At 45.5% G+C, this 22,618-nt stretch overlaps 1 protein-coding gene and 1 long non-coding RNA gene across 4 annotated transcripts in view; one reads left to right on the top strand and one right to left on the bottom strand.

Moving 5' to 3' along the window:
- The window catches only part of LOC126537023 (innexin inx2-like), a 222,172-nt gene that overhangs the window by 9,642 nt on the left and 189,912 nt on the right, over positions 1-22,618 (bottom strand). The gene's annotated exons all lie outside the window — the stretch shown is intronic.
- LOC140216673 (uncharacterized) lies at positions 13,697-21,323 on the top strand. Its single transcript, XR_011893249.1, has 2 exons — positions 13,697-15,208; positions 21,214-21,323. It is a non-coding gene; the product is annotated as an uncharacterized lncRNA (long non-coding RNA).

Below are 22,618 nucleotides of genomic sequence, written 5' to 3'. Positions count from 1 at the left end.
GGAGATGAAAACCTTAGCGTTGTGCAGCACTTTGTGGCCTAAACGCTTGTCACCGTATCACAATCACCTTCAACCTTATTTTTCCAGAAGACTGGAGCTGTCAAGTGTAGAAGGCCTGCTCTACTGGGGTCATCGCATCGTCGTACCACGCAAAGCGCGAGTCTCCATGCTCGCTAAGCTACATCGGTCACACCAGGGTGCATCTGCGATGAAAAGACTGGCTCGGACGCTGTTCTGGTGGCCTGGGTTGGATGGTGAGATCGAAAGCCTTGCACGTTCGTGCATCTCATGTGTACAAGCTCAGCCAATGCCCCATCGACAGGTTCCTATCTGTTGGCCAGAAACGGGAACCAAATGGTCAAGGCGTCACATTGATTATGCCGGATCGATAGAGGGACGCATGCTGTTGATAGTCGTCGACTCGCATACTAAATGAATTGAGGCACTTGCCGTCAAGTCGGCGACCACAGAAGTCACAATCGCGCGGCTTTGAGAATTGTTTGTGCGTTTTGGCTTGCCGCAAACAGTTGTATCAGATAACGGGCCTCAGTTTGCAAGTCAGCAGTTTTCCCAGTTCACGACTGTCAACAACATAACTCATCTACGTAGTGCGCCGTACCACCCACAATCTAATGGTCTGGCAGAGCGTGCGGTCAGCACAATAAAGGATGACCTTCTTAAGCACTCGATGGTGAACGATCTCGAAACAAAACTAGCGCGAGTGCTCCTAGGCTATCGACGTACCCCACTAGCATGCGGCAAGTCTCCTTCAGAGATGCTGCTGAACTACCAAATTCGTCCGCGCTTGGATACTTGCGTCCCTTCTCTACCTCGAAGTTACTCGCAGCCTCCCAGATTCCAGCCCGGCGACCAGGTGTGGGTGCGCGACTTTAGCCAAGGGAAGCGTTGGCGTCCAGGCATCGTCAAGAGCATAGAGGGTTCACGGCTGGTAACGGTCTACACTCCAGATGGCCTAGCCAGACGTCACTTCGACCAAATTTTCCGTCACGTGCCTGTGTCACCCGTGACCCCAAAAGCGGAGGCTCCCGACTCGCTTCAACCCAGCCTGGAAAACAAGAATCGGCCCACGTCATCGCCAGAAGGCCGGTGCAGCCTGGCCACTCCAGAACTAACTGGCGCTGCGCCTGTTCCTTCGGCAACACCTCCAACGTCCCTCCCAGCCGAACAGGCTCTCTGTCCCCCAAGTCCGCCGGTCTTACAGGAGGTCTACCCGACAACGAAGACCCGCGCAAAGACTGCAGTTTTAAAAGAAAGGGACAAGTGATATGAAGTGCTGTGCCACACGTGTCAAACATGATTCGTTTTTTTTTATGTTACGGCAAGCAGCCTATATATATAGTTCGCTGTCACTGAAATAAAACAGTGCGGTACGCACTCTTGGATCGTCTCCATCACTCTGCCATCCGCTACAACAGTACCCTTAAAGCAATGCTGTACACTGCGCGCATGTTAATATGGTCAACATAAAATATGCAATTGTCTCTGACATTCTTAGGAAAGCAACGTATTGTGCTGTGAATAATGTATAACCAGTCCCCTAAAAAGGACCAGAAACAATATTTCCTTAACTAACAAAAGTGGTTGGGCACGCCGTGCTCAAGCCATGCTTTCTTAAAAAATAATATAACGTGTTGTGTCAACCATGCTAATAAAAGTGGCAAACAAAGGTCATAACACGCTTTAATTTGACGAATAAAATGTGTGTGACTGCCTAACTTCTAGCCTTAGCCCCTTTTGTCGTAGACACACCATTTTGGCACAAAGGGAGCTCTATGTCATTAGCTAGCTTCTGGGATAACTACAGATTGAATAGGCACTTGTTAAGATTTCACGTAGTACCATACTGCGCCCCATCCAAAGGTTTCGTTTCTTTTTCCATTTAGGCCATGAAACCACTTTTCTCTCAAAGGGAAAGACAACCATTCAGGACGTAAATAGAGATAGCCTCGCTGATGAAAAAATTGCGTCTCATATTGTCTGAAACGAGCACTGTTTTCTCATTAGACAAGGATTTGTATTTTTGATACTTGACAAGTAGTGAAAAATGACCTTTGGCACCCTCATGTGGCAAAAGCATAACAAAAAATAGGATGCCCAATTCATCATCATGATCAGCCTGGTTACGCCCACTGCAGGGCAAAGGCCTCTCCCATACTTCTCCAACAACCCTGGTCATGTACTAATTGTGGCCATGTTGTCCCTGCAAACTTCTTAATCTCATCCGCCCACCTAACTTTCTGCCGCCCTCTGCTACGGTTTCCTTCCCTTGGAATTCATTCCGTAACTCTTAATGACCATCGGTTATCTTCCCTCCTCATTACGTGTCCTGCCCATGCCCATTTCTTTTTCTTGATTTCAATTAAGATATCATTAACTCGCGTTTGTTCCCTCACCCAATCTGCTCTTTTCTTATCCCTTAACGTTACACCTATCATTCTTCTTTCCATAGCTCGTTGCGTCGTCCTCAATTTAACTAGAACTCTTTTCGTATGCCTCCAGGTTTCTGCCCCGTACGTGAGTACTGGTAAGACACAGCTGTTATAAACTTTTCTCTTGAGGAATAATGGCAACCTGCTGTTCATGATCTGAGAATGCCTGCCAAGCGCACCCCAGCCCATTCTTATTCTTCTGATTATTTCCGTCTCACTTTCCGGATCCGCAGTCACTACCTGTCCTAAATAGATGTATTCCCAATTATGATGCTGATGATGATGCCCAATTATGTGACCTTTTTTCTGTAATTTGCAAAACGCAGCGAAATCTTAAATTCCTAGGAGCAGAAAAATGTCGTCACAGGTTCTGAAGCAGGGTGGTGCATGCTGTAGCCCATTCTCGGAGACCATAGTGGCACTGTGAGAACTTGCGTGTTGCTTTTTAGCGCAAAAAACTTGAATAAAAGAAGACAGAGGCGAAAGAAAAGGAAAGACGACCGCTAAACTTAGAAGTGTTGATTCCGAAAAAAGAGAGAATCTTATGCATAAACAAAGATGCACCTGTCCAAATGCATAAAACAAGCAAAGGACATCAAACAGCCGAAGGCATTGTCATCAATTTTTACGTGCTTAGCAATCTGAATTTCGAATCAAAAAGCGTAACAGAAGTCTGACTCATGCAAGCTAGACCAATGGTATGGATATGGAGGGCGTCTAACAGTTCACGTGGGGTTATGTTTTTGCTTTTGCCTAGGATCCTGACATAAAAACACCATGTTTCACAGTCGCGACAAGACCTGCAATGTGCAGACAGGTGCGCAGTCTTAGCTTTCTTTAAAATATTGCCACATCCTATATGGTCGCCGCGGGTATGTGCCAGGCGATGACAACGACGCTGAAGTAGCGCGCGAGTGGAAAAACAGAGAGGCGTATGTACGTTCGCCCTGTATTAGAATTTGGTTGCGTGCTCTTCTCTGGAGCTCCAGCCTACATGTCCCGTCCTCTAATCCTCTTAGAAAGAGAAGCATTACGTCTGTGTTTAGGTCTTCCTAAATTTGTTGCAAATTCTATTCTTTATCTAGAATCCCGTGTTCCGCCACTTTCGTGCAGGTTCCGGCTTTTGACGGTGCAGACGTTCTTAAGGATTTACGAATCACCACTGCGTCATCCCCAAATAGTCTTTATTTCACAACCTGCGTTGTTTTTTGGTGTCATCTGGCCGGGACTGCATAAACCGCAAATTATATTCGTGCAACAATTACTTGACTCTTTGGGCGTGCGCATATGCGATGTACTTCCTATTACCGACAGAGCTGTTGCCACGGATATTCAATTTGATGACATCTTTCCTAATAATGCAAAATTACTTCCACACCGTATTCTAGACGGTATATTACAAGATCATCTGAAATACCTTCAAACAAACGTTGTAATTGCTACAGATGCTTCACAATGTGAAGAAAAGTCAGGTGAAGGAATATTTTCCCCGATTCTCGATTGGACATTTTCTCTTCGGCTGCCAGATTTCATACCGATTTTTTTAGCTGAATTCATGGCCGTGGTGCTGGCATTACGCAAATTAGGACCATCAATTACGTCAGCCGTGATAGTCACTGATTCTTTATCATTGTGCTCATCCCTTACTACTTCTAGTGATTCTCGCGTGATGAGGACATTTCAATCATTGGTACCTGGTTACTTGAGAAGCGTGCGTTTGATTTGGGTGCCTGGCCATAAAGGACTAATCATTAATGAAATTGCAGACTCTCTAGCCAAGGTATCGATAAGTGGCCCGATTCTTCCTTGCTGCCGTTTGACTGCTTATGTTACTGCAGCTAGATTTCGCAGGAGTATCATTATACAGTCCGTATCAGGCTCCGCAATTACTAACTCTGAGGATTACGGACATCTCCTGCACCCTTGGAACAGAGATTTTTGCCGAACACGGAAAATTGAAGTGTCCATCACGAAGCTGCGCTGTCGTATACCTGCATTGAACTTCTACCTCCACAGGTCTGGTCTGGTCCCCTCACCATTATGCTCATTCTGTGGCGAAGCGGAGACAATCGACCATTTCTTGTTGTCTTGCAGACGTTTTTCTATTATAAGAAAACGACTACTCGAAATGCCGCTTCGCTCTATTGGTCTAACTTTATCAGTGCCTGTGATCCTATCTTTTGGAGCCACCATTGTTGGGTTCAGCCACAGAAATGTTTGCTTGGCGATCCAAAATTACCTAATTGAAACCAATCGATTTCCATGCTAGATTGATCGTTCTCCCTCCCTACCATAGCTTTCTTTTATTTCTTATCTATTAGTAATTATTATTGTTATTATTATTATTTTATACCCGGTTTTCATCTGATTATCTATTTTTTTCTCCAGACACAAAACGTTTACTTTTAGGCTCACACGCCCAAATTGTTAACTCCCTTGTTATCATTATTATTTTTAGGCACCTAATTAAACCGCCCGATTCTTGGCCAATCCCCCACTGTGGGTATGTGCCACGGCCACTCAGGACAACAACAACAACAACGACAACGACGTCGCGTTGACTGCTCCGATAAAGTGCTTTCATACGTCCTCTACGCCGGCTTTCCCGTCTCCTACTAGGCTGCGACACTGGTGGAGGTGCGGGGTAGGACTGCCTCATGCTCGGCACCCCTTCGCGGAGCCATACCTCGAAAGCGGAATCACCTTCGTTCGTCGAAACTCCTGTTCACCGGTACAGTCGCCGTCTGCTAGGCCTGACGCCCGAGTTGAACCCTTTGCAGGAACCTGCTGGAACGCGCCTACCTACTTCCGCCATGGCTACTGCAACTCCACTGCAGGTGAACCTGCAGAATCCTAAGATACCAGAAAGTTTCCATGGCGACGCTTTTGAAGATGTCCAAGATTGGCTGGACCAATTTGAGCGCGTCGCCAGTTATAATGACTGGGGCTCCCAGCAAAAGCTGTCTAATGTCTTTATTGCGCTTCAAGACAGTGCGGGGACGTGGTTTGTGAACCGGTAGAGAAGTTTGACCATATGGTATGCCTTCCGCACCCAGCTGCTAGACAAGTTCACTAGTACCGACAGAAGAGACAACGCGCAGCGCCTACTCGAAGCCCGTATTCAAAAACCAAACGAGAGCGTTGCCATGTTTGCAGAAGACATGGCCCGCCTTTTCCGCAGAGCAGACCCTGACATGGCCGAAGAAAAGAAGCTATCTCTTGCGCGGAGTGAAGGAGGAACTGTTTGCCGGACTCGTGAGGAACCCAGCGATGACAGTTGCCGAATTCACAAAGGAGGCTACCGCTATAGAACGAGTACTACAGCAACGATACCGCCAATATGATCGCAAGAGATCGCCGGTGAATGCTTCAATTCTACCTGAGAGCGGCGGCACGTCTCTGCGTGCAGTCATCCGAGAGATTGTGCGAGAGGAGGTCCGGCAGCTCGGGATTTTTCCTATGGCACCAGCGCTGGCTTCTGTCACTGATATCATTCGGGAGGAAGTTCGACAGGCCTTTTCGTCGCCCGAATGGCAGGCAGTACCGCGACGATTGACCTACGCGGAAGCTGTCTGTCATCCACCTCCCGCCACTTTGATGCTGCTCACACCATCAACCAGTACGACATAACCATCAACGCCACCCCCGACGCCCTATTTTCGACATTCACAGCCGCCGCCAGTTACGCCGTATTGCCGCCAGCCGGTCACTGCGCCACGGTCTTACGCCAAATTCCCTGCCGGCTACCCGCTTCGAAAGACCGATTTGTGGCGCACCGCTGACCGCCGGCTGCCATGCTTTCATTGCGGCGAAGCAAGACATGTTTACCGCGCGTGCCACTACCGCGCAGTTGGGTATCCAAAGCTTCCCAACTACAATTACAAAACTCCTTTGATGCTACACGTACCGTCGACGAAAATTCTGCAAACTTTCGGCCGGGATGTTCAGCGACGCCTCCATCGCGTTTCCCTTCTCCGGCTCGTTACGCCCCACCGACCCATCGCGATTTTTCTGACGCCTCTAGGGCAGGTCCCCTAGCCCGCGCCTGGGAAACTAGAGGCAGCGACCTTCGGGGGTGAGGTTGCAAACCATCTAGCTTTCCTACAGCCCCCATCATCGACGACCGACGACTCTAAAATTCCGACGAATCCAACCACACCCCCTGTAACCAACGACGTCAGCGCAAACCTTGTCGTTTGCATTGACGGCCACGAAGTGGCCCATTTTTCGATAATCAGTCAAAAGCTGGCCGACAGGCTGCGAAAAGTGAAGATGCCGTGGACCGGGCCCAACATCAGAACTGCCGGCGGCCAGTTGATTACGCCGATTGGAAAATGCACAGCCAGAATAGTAATCGCCGGTGCAACCTTCGTCGCCACCCTCGTCACTCTCTTTGAGTGTTATAAAGAACTTATATTGGGGATGGATTTTTTGAAAGAGTATAGTGTAGTGATTAATGCCCGTGACCTCGTCGTCACATTTTCTACGAGTTCAGACGACGTCGACCCCGCAGCAACACCAGCGACCCCGCTTACGTATCGCCTACGACGACGTCATGCTTCCGCCGCGAAGCTGTTGCCTCGTGCCTGTAATCTGCGACAACTTGAACACTGGGACTGGCGTCGCTGAACACATCGACACACTGGTACTGAGTCAAGGCATTACCATCGCCAGGGCCGTAATTAACGTACACGATGGACGTGCTGAACTCCTGCTGACGAATTTTACCAGGGAACGTCGACACATTGTTAAAGGCACGGCTGTTGCTTACTTCGACGAATTTACCTCAATAGAGGACTGCCTCTCAGTGGAGCACGTGACGTTCACCGTGGCTATGCCTGTCCCTGTGGTTGATATCAATCCCACCTTATCGCCCGTCGAACTTAACAGCCTTCTTGAGCTCATCGATGAGTTTAAGAGCTGCTTTTCATCTACGTCACGAGTCAGCCAGACGCCGCTCACTAAGCACCGTATTGTTGCCGAAGCCGACGCCAGAACAATTCGGCAGAATCCTTATCGTGTAGCACCAAAAGAGCGCGAGGCGATACAAACCCAAGAGAAGACGATGCTTGAGGACGGGGTTATTCGGCCATCTAAGAGTCCTTGGGCATCGCCTGTCGTGTTGGTGAAAAAGAAGGACGGTAGCCTGCGCTTCTGCGTCGACTATCGAAAACTCAACCAGATCACAAAGAAAGACGTTTATCCGCTGCCGCGTATCGACGATTCACTGGACAGGCTACGAAACGCACGTTACTTTTCGTCGATGGACTTGAAAAGCGGCTACTGGCAAATAGTTGATGAGAGAGACCGCGAGAAGACCGCTTTTGTGACGCCCGACGGACTTTATGAATTTCAGGTTCTCCCCTTCGGTTTGTGTTCTGCGCCAGCAACGTTTCAGCGACTAATGGACACGGTACTCTCAGGCCCCAAATGGCAAACCTGTCTGGTGTACCTCGACGACGTGATTGTTTTCTCCGTCACGTTCGAGGAACACTTACGGAGACTAAAGACGGTCTTTGAAGCAATACGCTCAGCTGGTCTAACTTTCAAACCTGAAAAGTGCCATTTTGGCTTTGAAGAACTTCAATTTCTCGGTCACGTTGTTAGTCGTGAAGGTGTCCGACCTGACCCTGATAAAATCTCTGCCGTTGCTAATTTCCCAACGCCATCAGACAAAAAAGGTCGTGCGACGTTTTCTGGGCCTTTGCGCCTACTACCGACGGTTTATTGCGGAATTTTCACGCATCGCATGGCCATTACCACATCTCACCAGAGAAGATGTCCCCTTCGTGTGGGGTGAAGACCAACAAGGGGCATTTCACAACCTACGGCAACGGCTGCAGACGCCTCCCGTCCTCGCACACTTTGATGAAGACGCTCCTACGATTCTTCATACCGACGCTAGTAATGTCGGACTTGGTGCAGTGCTTGTACAGCGGCAGGACGGCACCGAAAGAATGATTGCTTACGCCAGCAGGACGCTATCAAGGACAAAGGCTAACTACACCACTACAGAAAAAGAATGTCTCGCACTGGTGTGGGCCGTCCTGAAATTTCGGCCATAATTGTATGGTCGGAGTTTCACCGTTGTCAGTAATCATCATGCACTTTGCTGGCTGACTAATTTAAAAGATCCAGCTGGTCGGTTTACGCGCTGGAGTCTTCGGCTCCAAGAGTTCGACTTCACGGTTCTGTACAAATCGGGGAAGCAACACACCGACGCCGACTGCCTCTCTCGGTCTCCTGTTGAGACTGCAGTCTACGACGATGATGACGCGGGTTTTCTAGGCGTGATAGATACTGTCGACGTTTCATGCCACCAACGCGAGGATGCAGAACTGGTTCCTCTTTACGATTACTTAGAGGGAAAAACAAGCAGCGTGCAGAGGTTATTCGCGAGAGGGCCGCCTCCGTTTTGCTTACGCCACGACGTTTTCTATAAAAAGAACTTTTCACCTAATGGCAGCAGCTACCTACTCGTCATTCCCGCATCTCTTCGCGACGAAGTCCTACATGCCTGTCACAACGAGCCGACCGCTGGTCACTTGGGATACATCCGCACATTGGCAAGAATTAGGCTAAAGTACTATTGGCCAAGACTTGCGTCGATCGTGAAACGTTACACAGAGACATGCCTGGATTGCCAGCGCCACAAAGCCGTACCCGGTAAGCCAGCTGGACTGCTGCATCCTGTTCAGTTGGCATGGACCTTTTAGGTCCGTTTCCACTGTCTACTGCCGCAAATAGATGGATAATCGTCGTCATGCATTATCTTACTCGATACGCCGAAACAGGTGCTATCCAACGGGGAACAGCCGCCGAAGCAGCGCGATTTTTCGTCGAAGCCGTCATCCTAACGCATGGCGCTCCCGCAGTGGTCATAACAGACAGATGATCTGCGTTCACGGCTGCACTTCTCGATACCGTGTTGCGACTGAGTGGTACCACTCACCGAAAGACCACGGCTTATCATCCCCAAACCAATGGGCTGACAGAACGTATGAATAAGGCTCTGGCAGACATGATGAGGAGGTACATCGACGTCGACCACAAGAACTCGGACGAGATTTTACCATATGCTACATTTGCGTATAACACGGCTCGCCAAGAGACAACACGCGTGACGCCTTTCAACCTCGTTTGCCGACGCGAAGTGAGAACAATGTTGGACGGAATGCTGCCACACGAGTGCGGTGACGACGGGACTGGTGCCGAGGAGTTTACGCAACGCGCAGAGGAAGCCAGGCAGCTTGCGCGTTTGCGAATCCAAAAACAACAGGAATACGACTCCCTACACTACAATCTTCGGCACAGACCCGTCACATACAACGTCGGTGAGAAGGTGTGGGTCTGGACTCCGATTCGACGGCGGGGGCTGTCTCAGAAGCTCCTGCGAAGATTCTTCAGCCCGCCCACAGTTCTGCGCCGCATCAGCGATGTGAATTATGAAGTTGTCCCCGACAGCCATAACTGCTCCAAACGCCGGCGGCATCTGCCCGAGGTTGTGCACGTGCTTCGTATGAAGCCATACATTTCCTCATGACCTCAACTTTGCACAGTCTGTGCACAGCCTTCGGCGGTTGGTGCATCGGGATGACGCCTTTTTTTTTTGCAAAGGGGGGGGGGGGGGGGCAAATGCCACATCCTATTGGTCGCCGCGGGTATGCGCCAGGCGATGAGAACGACGCTGAAGTAGCGCGCGAGTGGAAAAATAGAGACGACAACGACGTCTCGTTGACTGCTCTGATGAAGTGCTTTCATACGTCCTCTACGCCGGCTTTCCCGTTTCCTACTAGGCTGCGTCAATATTTGCATGCTCTCCCATTCACTCGTTGGCGCAATGCCTAGTTTGCACAATGTAGCACTTGCCACAGCTGAGCGCAATCAAGTAAACCACTCCAGTGGAGCAATGCACGTAACATCTAACATGCTCTACTGCACACCCGTTCGTAGCACCACCCGTGATTCGGGGGCAGGGATGGGCCATCTTGTTCGGGCGAAGAAAACCACAAGTACTCCATACCTGTTCGCCACTTTCTTGAGATTTTGGCTAACCCTGTGAAGGTACAGGATCATTTGTGCCTTTTTTCGAGTGCTACGCTAAACATCGTTGCTCTCCTTAGGCTTTTTGTTGCCTTTCAGCTTCCGGAGAAATGTTCCCCTGCTGACGTGAACACCTAGCGAGGTTAGCCGGCTTTTAAAAGCCGGCTACTGCGAGGGTAGCCGGCTTTTATACGCCGCTCGATCTGATTTTCAGAACTCGTCTTTATCCTACGAACACACATACTTTAAGCGCAGACCCCAGGCAGGTGGTTGCGATCCCTCGTTTTACAATTTTCGAGTGGGCGGAATCGTATGGTAACAGCTCCTTTTTGAGCATTAGTAGCACCTACAAAAATGGTCTTTTAAAAACATCCTATTTAAATCTCAAAACTGCAGCTCGTTCTCCAGCGGAATCTCATGGGTAAAACGGTAAAACACAGGCCCTTGTCAGGATGTTTAAAAAGCTTTTAAACTATGCTGATTTTATTATTGTCAGTTTAAGAGCACTGTTTGTCCAAAATTACTACAATATCGTCTTAATTTAAAGACCATTATTACGTGCGTGTTCTTAAAGCAGTTGCGGAGGGTTATATCTATTTCAAAAAGAAATAGCTCACGTAGCAGAGGCGCTACGTGAGTACATTGAACTGTAAGTACAGTTGATTGTCAAAAAGAATAAAAATGCTTTTGAGACAGCCTTCCAATCAGGCCAGAAAATTTTCTGGCCTTATTCTGTGAAGGTACCTTCACGGGGTTAGCCACAGTCTCAAGAAAGTGGCGTATAGGTATGGAGTACCAGCGGTCTTCTCCCTCCAGAAGAAACTAGCCCGTCTCTGCCCCCGAATCATGGGTGGCCCTATGAATGGGTGTACAGTACAGCTCGTTAAGTGTTACGTGCATTGCTCCATTGGAGTGGTTTACCTGATTCCGCTCAGCTGTGGCAAGTGCTAAATTGGGCAAACTGGGTGTTGCGGCAACAACCGAATGAGAGAGCGCGCAAGTATTTGAAAGAAAGATGCGACTGACCACTGTTCTTTAACGACAGGATCGTAGCTAGAAGCAAAGACAAAACTGCACGTGAACTGTTAGAGGCCTTCCATATCCATACCACTGGTCAACCTGCGTGAGTCAAACTTCTGTTACGCTTTATGATTCGGAATTCAGATTGCTAAGCGTATAAAAATTGATGACAATGTCTTCGGCTGACTGACGTCCTTTGCTTGTTTTATGTGATTGCGCATGTGCGTTTTTGTGTATATACGGGACGCTCTGTTTTTTGGAACAAACAGTTGTAAGTGTTGCGCTCGTCTTTCTATTACTTTTGCCTCTCACTGTCCTATTTTTTTTCGAGTTTCTAGCGCTAGACAGCAAGATGTTAAGTAAGCATGAACTTACCCAAGAAAAATTTATCCTCGACCACTTCATAGCCGAAATAGGGCACCACAGATGCAGCAGCATATTATGGTAGCATTTAATTTTCCAAGGGGGTTTTTGCAAATGGTTAATTAAAGTTGAACTCGTTCCTGCGAAAGCTACCCATCATTCTGCTTTTACAATTAGTGAAGTAGGCTATACGCATTGGTTTCACTTCTGTGTTGCTGACCTAGGGGTTCTTATTTTTGGGCGGCAGGGGCAATCCTGATCAAAAAATTTTGCTGAAGAAATTTGTACGTGATATTGGAACCGTTGCAAGTATAACTACTTCCGAGAATGAGCATTTAATTATGCCACAAATGACCCGGCTCCTTAGAAATTCGTTGTCAGTCCCTTTAAATCTCTGCTGTTGCGTCACACACAGAGCATCCCATTTGTTCCTCCCTTAACAGTGACTCCTGTTATTCAGTTTTATGTTGCATGGAATACCAAGGTACTTTAAACGAGGCCAAGGATAAGCGCACAGTTTGAATGCGTATAGGATGACTATGGTCACATGAGTCGGTAAACAAGTTTGCAAATTTCGCTTTAAAATAATGCTAAAAAGATACACTAAATTATTTTAGATGGATTAAGTATTCTCCGAGGACGCTTGCTCTACTAAATCTTGTAATAAGACTTTAGTTATATAGAGAGAAAATGACGGTAAAAATTCAATTTTTGAAATTTTGTGCCAGGATTTCACTGCCGGCATGTTAGGGGCACGTAATGCATTCCAGAGTATTTTCTTGTATTCTGGCTATTGCGGTTCAGTTCACTTTCTTAAAACTTGCTAAGTTCAGTTTCTGGCTCATTTATAATGCAATGTTATCAATATTTGCCAAAGTCAAATTAATTAGACTCCTAGCAGGCTGCGTTAAAATTGAAGTCATCACGGCAAGCTGGTGCGGCAACTTTGTTGTGGTTTCACCGTCCATCTTTCATCCTGTATTTTTTGGCATATGAAGCCTCCTCGCTTGGTAACTATAGTTTTTTGGTTTCGTGGTAGAGTAATTTACTAATGCAGCTCAAATAATTATTTTCTCTGTAGTGCTCTTTAAGGGTTTGTATGAATCATGTATGTATCATTATCCCATTATCCCTCAAGAGAAAAGTTTACAACAGCTGTGTCTTACCAGTACTCACGTACGGGGCAGAAACCTGGAGGCTTACAAAAAGAGTTCTACTTAAATTGAGGACGACGCAATGAGCTATGGAAAGAAGAATGATAGGTGTAACGTTAATGGATAAGAAAAGAGCAGATTGGGTGAGGGAACAAACGCCAGTTAATGATATCTTAGTTGAAATCAAGAAAAAGAAATGGGCATGGGCAGGACACGTAATGAGGAGGGAAGATAACCGATGGTCATTAAGAGTTACGGAATAGATTCCAAGGGAAGGAAAACGTAGCAGAGGGCGGCAGAAAGTTAGGTGGGCGGATGAGATTAAGAAGTTTGCAGGGACAACATGGCCACAATTAGTACATGACCGGGCTAGTTGGAGAAGTATGGGAGAGGCCTTTGCCCTGCAGTGGGCGTAACCAGGCTGATGATGATGATGATGATGATGAATCATGTGCCATGAGATGACACTTCCCGAAAGTTCAGTTGCATGTCAGCAGTTTGTGATATATAATCACCAGCACTGTCCTCAGGCGCTCATAGAAGTCATATCACTGGCTCCTCATTGTAATCATTCGCTGAATATCCATAAAGAGGATCTATTATACTCAGCAGTAAGCTCAATCGCACTGGAGTGACAAACCAGTACTCCAGTATGATTGTAGAAAAGTATAAAAGCACTATATAACTCTAAATATTTGTTTTTAACATTTTTATTTCTGGTATGCTGTCTTCTCCAAAACATATTGAGTGTGCCTGGAATGCTTCAGCACTTGTTTTACCTCAACAGTCATGGAAAGACCAGTTCAGCATTTTGTCTGCTGCAAACTTGTACCTAGCCTGATCTCTGGAGTTGACTGTATGATTATTTTTTACACAAAAATTAAGGTGGTTTTCAATGATGCCACCTTTCCACAGTACTCCATAACCGCCCGTTTGTCGAAGTAGTTGAACAAATGCAATCTTTCGTAAAGCAAACTTGCTTTGCGCAGGAAATCGAATAAGCCTTTTTCAGTGCAGTGGCAGGTATAGAATATTGGTAGAAAGCTCATCAACATGTACTGCATCAGAAAGTATGTTTCTTACTCATTCTATCCAACATTGCATCATCTGGTCTTTATGTTCCTTTCAGTTCTATTCACGGAGCATACACACTAAAGTTATAAGGGACAGGCAGATGTGGTGTTCACAATGCACACATATCGAGGAAATAACAATCAGACAGATTGAAAGAGCACAGTGCTCTTTCACTTTCATTGTGAGCAGCGTCAAAATGAACTCTTGCCAATTTTCCCAAGCTTCAACTGTTGTGGTTGGTGTTGTCTGTCTGAAAAATGCTCATATGCAATTCGTAGCACTGGTGATTTTTGTATGTATTGAAAAGGCTTATGCAATTCCCCAATTATTTCGCTTGTTCAAAACATGATACGGAACTTGTCACTGTTTGTTTTAAAGGCTGAATTGGATAGGCAGCTATTGTATTCTTTATGGCACCCTGGTGCATTAAGCTTGTGCAGATGCTTACAGCTTGTACTATGTTGATGAAAACTAGGTTGAAGCAATAGCAGGATGATTATCGAAGGTTAATAATGACATCCGGGCATACGCGCTGCGTTATGCTTCTGGGGACACTTATCAGGTAATACAATTAGCCTATGGGTGCTCTAATATTGCAGTGCCTGCAGGATGGCCAGCATTACAATACATATTAAAATAATTGTGCAAGTCATGCAATGGTATTGGGATCGGCCCACTAAGTGACAAACTTTTATTACACTATACCTGGGATCAGCCCATCTTACTCAGCCAGGGAGACGTCCATGCATAATGGCAGGGGCATGGCAAAAAGAGGGCGTGCGATTAATCTTTCTCACATAGATAGCTCATAATGTAATCTTTCTTAACTTGGACGCATTGTTGCTCACATTGAAGTTAGTTATGCGCATTATGTCTGCATTTCAGTCCTATTTATGCCTAACATAAGTTGCTTTATTCAGTGTCACATTTTACATTGTTTTGCTTGTGATACTAAGCTCATTTGCATTATAGCTGCTATAGGGATGGCTGGACCTGGAGAAGAAGTGTAAGCACACCATGCGATGTTGCTGATCTGCGCCCATCTCCACATCGAAGTTGGTCCCGCGGCAGTTGGGCACCAGTGTGTCTTGGTTCATTCACAAGGTGATATAATATGGCGAGCTTGTACCTCAATATCGGCATTGAAAAATATGTTAAGGAAAGAAAAACAAGGGTTGGCCTTTAAGATAGATACACTCATGTTCTTTTTTTAAGGCGCTCTTCGACACTGTTCTGCATGGACATATGTTTAGAGAATGATAATAGTCCTTTATTTCTAACTGCCACGGAGCTAGTTTATGCGTTAAACTACCACTCTTTCACCAAAAAAAGCCTTATTTAGCACACAATTCACAAAGAAGGAAAGGAAGCGACAGGACAGAGTGCTACCAAGGGTTCAGTTTTATTACTCGCACAGTGATATTGTGGGAAAGGTGAAAGGGGGAGAATAGATCTGAATAGATGCTGCTCGCACAGAAACGAAACGGACACATCGCATGGCTTGCGTAGCACTTCTTTTACAATGATAAGCAGTCTCACTGTCTAGTAATTCTTTGGATGAGGAGCTAGTGTTAGGTTCCGCGTCACACATATAAGAAAAGCCTCAGATATCTCTCCAGTGCTTTTGCCTTTATATTTTGGCACAATCAAGCAGCTTTGAAACATAGGTGTATGTACACCGAGAGCGGTGCACTACTACTCCTAATTGACCCACGCATCAAGTTTGCTTGGCCGCGCTGCCAGTCATTTATACATTGGCTGGTTTAGCCGATGTAGCATTTACTGTACGAAATGGTATGTGATAGAAACCTCTGTACTGTACGTGCTTTGTTGCATGCTTTTTTTTTTGACAGATAGTGATGCAGGCCTTTTCATTATTTTTATGCGTACACAACAAACCAGGCGTTATCTGTGCTTAGAAATAATTGTAGGAAAATCCAGCATGAGGCAACTGTTCTCAGCACCAAGCAAACTTGCTTCGTTGGTTTTCGTTCATTGGTGCAATGGGTTTTGGAGCCCATGCAGCTACCTTGTTCACACTAAGGCAGACAAGCTTGTAGGCTGTGCTTCTGCAATTTGTACAGCACACTGACATCACTGGTGGGGGCCTCATCTGTGGGCTGACTGACGGCACCTTCTAGGGCACAGATGACTTGTGTTGGGCGAGGCACCAATGTTGACGTTTGTTCCCTTGTGCAAAACAGCAGTCCTAGGTTTAGAGTAGTTGTAGGAAGACAATGTAAACAAAACTTCCATGGGTTGAGTGGGCTCATTTCTCTTGGGGTAGCTAGCTTTTTATTCTTGCAACAATGCAGAGGTGCTTCCCTAGAGTCGGCGTGAAAATAGCATAGAATGGTGCATTTGGAAACTCCTGAACAATGATCTGCTGTAGTTAGTGCTTTGCGAAAATGCGCTGTTTACCAATTGGTTTAAGGCGGATTCTTCAGGCACTGATTTTCTGTTGGCATGCTTGTACTCATGCTGTCAGTAATTTCTTGGCTTGCCGAATTATCTTGACGCCCCACACTGATGCTACCGATGTCTTCATGTGCAGACTTTTCAGGATGAGGTTTTTTGGTTTGCAAGTGTTGTTGAAGGGTACGTGGCGCTTACAGGTAGCTATTCTAGATATTAGTGAAACGAATTCGCCCATCTTGCTTACGTCTTATCCATAGTTTTGTGGGAGTTAGTCAAAGATTTAGAAAATTGATGTCACTGGTAACATGATAGTAGCTTGTTCAATGACCACAACCTTATCATCATGTTACTAGACTAGATGAATTTTAGTCAAACCTTTAACAACATCTCCTACAGAACTTATAGATAAGACGCGCTGAGGGAGGCCGACTGGTTTGTCTTAGTGTCGTGGCGTCCAGAATAGCCATCTGTATGCGCCACCTTTCCTTCAACCAGACTAGCAAAGCATAAAACTTTGTACCGAGAAGTCTGTGCTTGAAGAGATTGGTAGTGTCAGTGTGGCGCCTAAAGATAATTCGGCCAGCCAGGCAGAAATTACTTAAATCAGGAGTTCAAGAATTCTGACAGAAAATCAAGGGCTTCAAAAGTGTCGCATTTTTCACACGGCGTCAACTAGACCAGGCCATTGTTCACGTCTTTCAGGTGATACAGCATCATATCAACTTCACGGCAACGCTAAGGCAGTACCTGTACGAACCGTCGCAAGCAAGCTTGACGTATTAAAATCAAAAGAGCCCATTCAAACTAAGAAGTTATCTTCAGCTTGTCTTCTGCAAGCTAACTAAATTTGAAACTGCCATCTTGTGCAAAGGCGTGACTTTAACGCTGCAGAATGTTTCACACGATCCTGGCAAAAGTAACCTGCACCGTAGAACATGTCATCAGTCAGCTCCTTCTAAAGGAAGAAGAAATGCCCACGAGCTTCCCTGCCATAGTGTAACACAGGAATCTGTCTCTGCTCCGGAATCTTTGTTTCTTTACCTTGGCTTGATCAGGGGCCATTATTTCATGCTTGTGAAACAACGTATTAACAGGTTCAAACTAGGGTAAATGTTTTATTCTGCGTGGTTTTGCGGACAAAAACTGATGAAAGGAGACCCACAGTGACTAGTGAACCTGTACAGGGGTCTGTGTCATCAAGAAGTTTGAAACCCCTTTGCATAGGCTAATGATCACAAGGCACACTTCTGCTGTTGCTTGGAACAATACCATGCACTTCTTCAAGGAATAGCATAAATCTTTTTAGCTGTATTTAGCACCGTGGATGAACACTGCCCTTATATTTTGGTTAAAAGTAAAGAAGGTAGGGCACGATAGGCCATTTAAAACTATTGGGAGTAATCTTTACTTTAGTACATCATTGCTCAGAACATCTGACAATTTCTTGTTTTTGAAAGTATGAAATTATTGTAAATGTAGCTGTTCTCAGCTTACTTTCTATAAACATTTTGTCTTATGAATATAGTATTTGTATTAAAAACATTTCAATGCTTGAGCTCTACATGCTAAAGTCACAATATGATTACGAGGCATGCTGTAGTGGGGACTCTGTATTATACAATAAACACTTCTTAACTCAATCCCTGATATCTTTAAATATTAGTCAAGTCAGATATTTAACCGGGCTCGGTGTTAACTCTATGTATATTTCATTTCTTATCCCAAAATGCTCTGGCACGGTACTCACGATATCTCGAAATCTTGACTTCGAAAATGTAGGGAAAATGTCATCCCCCAAAGGTTTGCATATTTGTGCGCAACTGTGACATTGCCAAAAAATGGCAAGATTGCAAGTTTGTATAAAATTGCACTTCATTCTACGCCACCCTTACATACTGTTCACGTACGGCTGCGATATCACTGATAATCTTGGCGGAGTGTTCTTCTGACCCCTTAAAAATTGCGATGAGCACAAGAAGGCACACTTGACCCCCACAACACGCATGCTCACATGTGCGCTGCGAGTTGTCAGCTTGCTGTGCTCTGTGCGGACCGGTGCACTATGCCACGCTTCGCGCTGCGCCAAATGTTTGGTATGCTATAGGTATCTTATTTATTAACGAGTTCAGGGCTGCAGTTTTGTTACAATGCCTTTTCCGATGCCATTTCTAATCGCACTTCGTCAGTGGTCGTATTGATCTCCACCCGCGTTTCAGTACGGGATAAGCCAGCCAAGAAGAGCGGAAGAAAGAGTGGCACATAATCACGCGGAAGGCATGGCTACAACATCTCGGCCTTTGGGCAGTATTACCAGTTGATTACTTTTTGTCATACGAGCCGTTTTGCAATATATTGTGTAACGAGGCTTTGGACGTGTCATTACTTATGTGCAAGAGTGTTTGCTATGATCTGTGCAAGAATTGCTCTTGCCTGTAGATGTCCAACATGTCGGGTACCAAATTGTACAATACCTAGCAAAAGTGACCTACCGAAAAATACTGCGTCTGCTATATTTCGATTTTGTAAGAAATTTAGCGGCTGCTGGCACCTACCTTGAAAAGCTTTATATGGTCTTCCCATGGCCAGGGCCTTCAACTTTTGTGAGTTAGCTTATCTGAAAATTTACCTCGGTATTTATAACTTCAAGTTGGCGGGATCCCTAGTCTCTTTAACGTGTACCCGATAGACCTTCATCATCATCATCATCATCAGTCTGGTTATGCCCACTGCAGGGCAAAGGCCTCTCCCATACTTCTCCAACTACCCCAGTCATGTACTAATTGCGGCCATGTTGTCCCTGCAAACTTCTTAATCTCATCCGCCCACCTAACTTTCTGCAGGCCTCTGCTACGCTTTCCTTGCCTTGGAATCCATTCCGTAACTCTTAATGACCATCGGTCATCTTCCCTCCTCATTACGTGTCCTGCCCGTGCCCATTTCTTTCTCTTGATTTCAACTAAGATATCATTAACTCGCGTTTGTTCCCTCACCGAATCTGCTCTTTTCTTATCCCTTAACGTTACACCTATCATTTTTCTTTCCATAGCTCGTTGCGTCGTCGTCAATTTAAGTAGAACCCTTTTCGTAAGCCTCCAGGTTTCTGCCCCGTACGTGAATACTGGTAAGACACAGCTGTTATAAACTTTTCTCTTGAGGGATAATGGCAACCTGCTGTTCATGATCTGAGAATGCCTGCCAAACGCACCCCAGCCCATTCTTATTCTTCTGATTATTTCAGTCTCATGATCCGGATCCGCAGTCACTACCTGTCCTAAGTAGATGTATTCCCTTACCACTTCCAGTGCCTCACTACCTATTGTAAACTGCTGTTCCCTATCCAGACTGTTAAACATTAGTTTTTTGCAGAATTATTTTTAGACCCACCCTTCGGCTTTGCCTCTCCAGGTCAGTGAGCATGCATTGCAGTTGGTCCCCTGATTTACTAAGCAAGGCAGTATCATCAGCGAATCGCAAGTTACTAAGGTATTCTCCATTAACTCTTATCCCCAATTCTTCCCAATCCAGGTCTCTGAATACCTCCTGTAAACACGCTGTGAATAGCATCGGAGAGATCGTATCTCTCTGCCTGACGCCTTTCTTTATTGGGATTTTGTTGGTTTCTTTATGGAGGACTACGGTGGCTGTGGAGCCGCTATAGATATCTTTCAGTATATTTACATACGGCTCGTTTACACCCTGATTCTGCAATGCCTCCATGACTGCTGAGGTTTCGACTGAATGAAACGCTTTCTCGCAATCAACGAAAGCTATATATAAAGGTTGGTTATATTCCGCACATTTTTCTATCACCTGATTGATAGTGTGAATATGGTCTATTGTTGAGTAGCCTTTACGGAATCCTGCCTGGTCCTTTGGTTGACGGAAGTCTAAGGCGTTCCTGATTCTATTTGCAATTACCTTAGTAAATACTTTGTAGGCAACGGACAGTAAACTGATCGGTCTATAATTTTTCAAGTCTTTGGCGTCCCCTTTCATTTGGATTAGGATTATGTTAGCGTTAATCCGAGATCCCGTTACGCTCGAAGTCATGAGGCATTGGGTATACAGGGTGGCCAGTTTCTCTAGAACAATCGGCCCACCATCCTTCAACAAATCTGCTGTTACCTGATCCTTCCCAGCTGCCTTCCCCCTTTGCATAGTTCCCAAGCAATAGACCTTACATGGTGCAATAGACCTTACATAGTGGTTTTTGCATTTCCCTGCCATCGAAATGCAGTCATTGTGGCCGGGATTTGACCCAATGCCCTCTGTCTGAGCAGCGCAATGTCAAAGCCAGTACACTATGGTATTTAGTTTGCTGGCAGAAGGGTATAGTTTCTGAATAATTTAATTTATTATCTAAAGCTGTCGGTGTTGGTTTTAATGGTATTTCAGGCTTGTATTCTGTTGCTTCAATACTAGTAATTATTGTTAATCAAACGATGTGTCCATCTTATTCCTATAACACTTGTTTCCATAGCCTGCTAATTATGATAGCTTATTCGCCCATGTACACTTGAAACATAGGCATTGCATGAAACCACATATTTTTCAATAATATTTTTCATATTTTTCATTATCTCTTATGATCAGAATGCTGAACCTTTCTTATCTGTGGGAACATAGGCAAATTTGCGTATGCGTTAACCTGTTGCATGAGTGAAGATAAATTATTGGCTTTACTTTTTCAGGTGCCGTGCTCGCTCTCACCCAAGCAACACATTCAAGCAGTCTTCTCTCGGCATACTAGGTGCATCGAAATACTATTAGAAGGTCTAATAAACAGTGCTTGTGACATTTATGACACGCTTTTGCTTAAGCCGGAGGACTTCAGGCTCAATTAAAGCTCGAGTGGGTGTACCGAAATACCTACGTGAAATATACTTTTTTTACTTACAAGTACATGCCGATACTTTGCCTGACAATTTTCACCCCAAAATTACGGTTTACTGTGCATTTGTGAACAAACCATTACAGCAAAAAACACTGCAGTAAGACGAGTACAAGTAATCAAACAAGTACTTAACTTGCAAGAATTACATTTGCATAGTTGTAGTAAATATGAAAGTGAGGTATAGTCTTCAGGGTGCATTCTCTATTAGGTCATACATAGAGAACGTACTCGTGGGTCATACAAAACTCGTTCGTGATTTATCCCATCAGTGTTGGTAGTGCTAATCAATTCATACCAAAAATTGTGTTCATCTTGGTATCAAGAAATGTACCAGGCAAACCTACATGTGAAAGTGGCATTCTTGTAGCAAACAAAGTGCAGACCTACTTGTCTTCAATGCTGATCGCAAATACACAAGTGTACAAAATAGGTTTAAAGTGTAAACTATAATAAGCAACATCAATCAATTCTGAAACGACCTGGTATGAATATAGCAAAAAACAGGTCTGAACAGGGGCAAACAGGTCTGATTTAGATTGGGCAGGATTAAACAGCACTAAGCAGGGTATAAACGGGGCAGGATTAAACAGAATTTATGCGGGTCAGGTTTAAACAGGATTCATCATCATCATCGTCAGCGTGGTTACGCTTACTGCAGGGCAAAGGCCTCTCCAATACTTCTCCAATAACCCCGGTCATGTATTAAACAGGATTAAAGTGGATTTAAACAGGACAGGACTGAACAGAATCAAACGGGGTCCCGTTCTATAGCACTATTAGATGAAACCTGTTTGAAAACAAATAGGATATTCTAGTAGGGATCCCATACTAATAACGTGAGTGGGGATCACTATGACCACTGACGAAGTGCGATTAGATGGGGCATCAGAAGAGGTATTGTAACAAAACTGCAGCCCTGAACTCGTTAATAAACGAAATACCTATAACATACCAACCATTTGGTGCAGCGCGAAGGATGGAGTAGTACGCTGATCAGCACAGCGCACAGCAAGCTGACAACTCGCCGCGCACATGTGAGCATGCATGTTGTGGAGGTCACGTGTGCCTTCTTGTGCTCATCGCTATTTTCAAGGGGTCAGAGGAACACTGCGCCAAGATTATCAATGATATCGGAGCCGCACATGAACAGTATATAAGGGTGGCGTAGAATGAAGTGCAATTTTCTACAAACTTGCGATCTT

This window comes from Dermacentor andersoni, chromosome 3 (genome assembly GCF_023375885.2).
Source record: "Dermacentor andersoni chromosome 3, qqDerAnde1_hic_scaffold, whole genome shotgun sequence".
Taxonomy (NCBI): domain Eukaryota; kingdom Metazoa; phylum Arthropoda; class Arachnida; order Ixodida; family Ixodidae; genus Dermacentor; species Dermacentor andersoni.
Note: the sequence above shows the minus strand (reverse complement) of the source record. Positions and strands in the feature narration are given on the sequence as shown.